Below are 5486 nucleotides of genomic sequence, written 5' to 3'. Positions count from 1 at the left end.
TGGGTGCCAAGAAAGCTCTCCTGAGAGCTCCTCTCCAGAGAGGGGTGTCTTCTCTAGCTCTGCTTTTTCTGTGCCATCCCCCACTCTCAGTCATGTCCCCAGCCATGCCCTGGAAAAATCTGTTCCCCAACAATGTCTGCTCCCTCCTGCCAGAGATGGCAGCAGCCAGGCCCTTTCAGCAGAACTGGCTCTTCCTGAGAAGGCTCTGTTCTTAGAAGTTCTTGGAGAACAGATCCCAGCGGCAGCTCCGCCTCCGTCCTGGAACTCCACCCTTAGAAAGAGAAGAGGAGGAGACTGTGATGGAGGGAACCGTTCAGGGACTTTGAGGGCACACACCTTTCTCCACCTGATACCCCCAGCTCCCTGGTTGGGCACTGACTGAAATCCAAACCCGTGCTCTCAACTTATAGCCTGACTGCTTGCATTCTTGATAAAGAGTTTTTATTTATTCATTGGTTTGTTTTGGTTTTTCTGGGACATACCTAGCTATGTTTAGATTACTTCTGGCTGCACATGCAGAAATAACTCCTGGCAGGGTTTGAGGAACCGTATGGGATACTAGGGATTGAACCCAGGTTGGCTATGTGCAAAGCAAGCACCCTATCCACTGTACTATAACTCTGACCCTCGTGAGAAATATTTGAGGTGAGGCAGGAGAGATAGCATGGAGGTAGGGCGTTTGCCTTGCATTCATGAAGGACGGTGGTTCGAATCCCGGCATCCCATATAATCCCCTGAGCCTGCCAGGAGCGATTTCTGAGTGTAGAGCCAGGAGTAATCCCTGAGCGCTGTCGGGTGTGACCCATAAATCAAGAAAAAAAAAAATAGAGGTGCAGGAGTTGGAGCTCAATTTTTTTGGAGGGGGTAACACATACAGTGGCACTTAATCCTGGCTCTGCACTCACAAATCACTCCTGGTAGGCTCGAAGGACCATATGAGATTCTGGGGATAGAACCTGGGTTGGCTGTGTGCAAGGCAAAATGCCCTCCCTGCTGTGCTATGGTCTGGCCCCAAAATTGGAACTCTTACTTGATATATGAGAGCCCTGGGTTTGATGCTTGTACTGCATAATTCCCTGAGAACCACCAGGTATACCTGCCCCTGTGCCCTCATCAAAAAAAAAAAAAAAAAAAAGAATAAAAGATGGGGGTAGGTGGGCTGGAGAGAGTATAGTAGATAAGGTGCTTGCTTGTGTGACAAGAATGATCCCTAAGCAGACAGTCAAGAGTAAGTCCCAAGCACAGTTGGGTGTGACTAAAAAACAAAACTGAAGGAAAAAGTATCTGGTTGCAGAATCTATAGACAAATTTATTTATTAAATATTTTTCATATCATAACTGGTGGTGCTCAGGGCTTACTCCTGGATTACTAAGGGATTACTCCTGGTGGAGCTGGTGAAAATAAATGGTTCTAGGAATCAAACCAGTGTCAGTCATGTGTAAGGGAAACACCCTTACACATATACTATACTATCTCTCTAGTTCTTCTAGATCAGTTTAAAAAAACTTTAGAGGCTGGAACAATAGTACAGTAGATAGGGAACTTGCCTAGCATGCAGTTCAATCCCAAAATCAAACCCACCAGGAGTGGTTCCTGAGTACACAGCCAGGAATAACCTCTAAACATCACTGGGTGTAAAGAACAGTAACAACAACAAACCCAACAACAACAACAAAAATCAACGACAACAACAAAGACAAACAATTTTTTTCAGTTTAAGCATTTGGGGCCTGAGCTAAAGTACAGAAAGTAGATCATTAACATGCACTCACTGCTGGATTTTGTTTTGTTTTGTTTTGGTTTGGTTTTGGGTCACACCCGGCAGTGCTCAGGGGTTACTCCTGGCTCTATGCTCAGAAATCGCTCCTGGCAGGCTTGGGGGACCATATGGGATGTCGAGATTTGAACCACCGACCTTCTGCACGCAAGGCAAACACCTACCTCCATGCGATCTCTCCGGCCCCTCACTGCTGGATTTGATCCCCAGCATTCCAGAGCCTACCAATAGTGATCCCTGAGTAGAGGCAGGAGTAAGTAAGCCAGTATTCTTCTTCTTCTTCTTCTTCTTTTTTTTTTTTTTGAGGGGGTACAGGTTACTCGTGGCTCTGCACTCAAAAGTCATTCCTGGCAAGCTCAGGATACCATATGGGATGCCAGGGATCAAACCCAGGTCCATTCTGGATCGTCTGCATGCAAGGCAAATGCACAAAGCTGTACAATCACTCTGCCCCTCCCATTTAAAAAATTAACAAAAACAAAATAATAATTACAAGGATAAAAAAATTGAATTAGGGCCCGAAAGATAGTATGAAGGTAGGGTGTTTGCCATGCATGCAGAAGGACAGTGGTTAGAATCCCGGCATCCCTGAGCCTGCCAGGAGCAATTTCTGAGCGCATAGCCAGGAGTAACCCCTGAGTGTCACTGGTTGTGGCTCCAAAACAAACAAACAAACAAATAAATTGAATTAATGAGTATAGTCACTGGTGAACTGGGACTATGGCTCAGCAACAGATCGTATACTTGTTTGAGGTTTTGGATCTGATTCCTGGCACAGAAATAAGTAAAAATCAAAAGAATACAACAATGGGGCCTGAGCAATAGTACAGCAGGTAGGGATGGCTGACCAGAATTCAACCCCCAGCATCCCATATGATCCCCAAGACTCCCAGGAGTGATATCTGAATATAGAACCAGGAGTAAGCCTTGAGAATCACTTGGTGTCACCCAAAACTAAAAATATATATATATATATATATATATATATATATATATATATATATATATATATATATATATATATAATAACTACTGAAAGATATAATAGAGGATTATGATGATAATAAACAAGAAGTAGCTGATAAAATCAGTGAGTTAGGGCTGAAGAGATAGTATAAAAAGATAATAGAAAGCATGTATACTACATGCTTGCCTTGCATGTGGTAAACTCTGGTTTAATTCCCTGGCAGAGTAACCAGAGCAAGATGAGAACTCCAGATGTGGCCTAAAACTCCCCACCCCTGACAAATCAGTGAGTTGGAACATGTGGCAGTGGAAAATACCCAAATATATCAGCTAAACGAATAGGAGAAGTAAGAGCATAATAGTCCTAGGAAACAACATTGAGAAGCATTTGCATTAGAAAGGACCCAGGTTAGAGAAAAAAGGGTTAAGAACCCTATTTGTCTTCTTGTGAACTATTCCCAGCAGTACTCAGAAACTATTCATAGCTCAGGACTCCGGGTTTCTCCTCGTGATCTTCTGTACTGGGCTTGATTGATTGAAACTAAGCCCAGGCCTCGTGCATGCCAACACGCGTACTAGCCTATTGATCTGTATCTCTGGCTCCTAGGATCCTATTTGAAGAATTAACAGTCAAAAACTTTTCTCAGGGGCCGGGCGGTGGCGCTAAAGGTAAGGTGCCTGCCTTGCCTGCGCTAGCCTTGGACGGACCGCGGTTCGATCCCCCGGTGTCCCATATGGTCCCCCAAGCCAGGAGCAACTTCTGAGCACATAGCCAGGAGTAGCCCCTGAGCATTACTGGGTGTGGCCCAAAAATCCAAAAAAAAAAAAAAAAAAAAAAAAAAAAACAACTTTTCTCACTTGGGGAATGAACCAAAGATTCTAATATAAGATACCCTAAGAAAAGTAAAAATAGGGGGGCCGGAGAGATAGCATGGAGGTAAGGCGTTTGTCTTGCATGCAGAAGGATGGTGGTTCGAATCTCGGCATCCCTTATGGTCCCCCCAGCCTGCCAGGGGTGATTTCTGAACACAGAGCCAGGAGTAATCCCTAAGTGCTGCCAGGTGTGACCGCAAAAAATAAATAAATAGGGCCCGGAGAGATAGCACAGTGGCGTTTGCCTTGCAAGCAGCGGATCCAGGACCAAAGGTGGTTGGTTTGAATCCCGGTGTCCCATATGGTCCCCCGTGCCTGCCAGGAGCTATTTCTGAGCAGACAGCCAGGAGTGACCCCTGAGCACTGCCGGGTGTGGCCCAAAAAGCAAAAACAAAAACAAAAACAAAAACAAAAAAACCCCACAAAATAAATAAATAAATAAAAATAGGGCTGAAGTGGGGAGTGGTAGCACAGTGGTAGGGCATTTGCCTTGCACACAGCTGACCCATGATGGACATGGGTTCGATCCCCAGCATCCATTTGGTCCCCCAAGCTAGGAGCAATTTCTGAACGCAGTCAAGAGTAACACCTGAGTGCCACCGGGTGTGACCCCCCCAAAAACAAAACAAACAAAAAAGAAAAAGTAAAGATAAACCCAAGCAGGGACAGAGTGATAGCAGAGTGGGTAGGGTGTTTACCTTGCATGCACTGTCTACCGGGGTTTAATCCCTGACATCCCATATGATTCCTCAAGCCTGCCAGGAGTAACGCCTGAGTTCCACTGGTCATGACCCCAAAACAACAACAACAAACAATATATGCTCTGGATTAAACCCTGGTTGGCTGCAATCAAAGCAGGTGCCTTAACCCCTGTACTATCTCTCTGACCCATCTCTATTTTCCTCTCTCTCTCTCTGACTCTGTCTCTCTGTCCGTCTCTGTCTGTCTGTCTCTGTCTGTCTGTCTCTCCCTCAGGGGGTGGGGGCTAGGGAACCATATGGAATGTATGAAATGCCAGGGCTCGAATCTGAGTTGGCAGGCAGTGTGAAAGGCAAACACCTACCCACTGTGCTATTGCTCTGGCTCCTCTTTCTTTTCTTTTTTGGGCCACATCTGGTGGAGCTCAGAGATCATGCTTGGTAGTGCTCAACTGTGGTGCTGAGAAATCCAACCCAGATCTTCTCCCTATATTATCACCTTGACCCATCACCTCTTTTTGTTGTTGTTGTTGTTGTTCCCTTTAATTTTATTTTAAGAATTGTGATTTTCAAAACTGTTCATGGCAGGGTTACATGCATAACACAATCCCTCACTCACACTCTTCCCTAAAGTGAATTTCTCTCCACCATGTCTCTGTATCTTTGCTCCCCTTAATTTCTTCTCTCTTCCCCTTAAGGTAAGTTCTCAGCTGTCACCTTTCTTTTTAACAAAGCCACCTCCTTTCCCTATTCTCCACAGTTCCTCTGCAGATCTCAGGGCAAGATGGAACAATCCCTGGGTCATTCCGGGAGATTCTGCAATTCTCATTTCTGGATACATTATCAGATGAACCTCGGAAAACTGGATTTTCCTAGAGGTGAGAGGCCTTCAAAGGTGAGGAGAAACTGAATGCTAGAAGGTGCTCCCGGATGGCTCAAACAATCCTGAGGGCTGGAGATCAGATGACTTTAGACTCCATAGGAAACAGAAAAACACATCCCTAAGCACTGTGGGCTAGGCGGATCAATTCACCCAGCCAGCAGAGGGCGGGCCACCCACAGAGGCACAAAGGTGGATTGGGGGACAGGAGGAAAAGTGGAGGTGTTTGAGCTGAAGGGAAATGTGGAGGCAGGAAAGAAAAGAGAGAGTGATTGATTGAGTGGCAGAAGA

Source organism: Suncus etruscus, chromosome 17, assembly GCF_024139225.1.
Source record: "Suncus etruscus isolate mSunEtr1 chromosome 17, mSunEtr1.pri.cur, whole genome shotgun sequence".
Lineage (NCBI taxonomy): Eukaryota > Metazoa > Chordata > Mammalia > Eulipotyphla > Soricidae > Suncus > Suncus etruscus.
Note: the sequence above shows the minus strand (reverse complement) of the source record.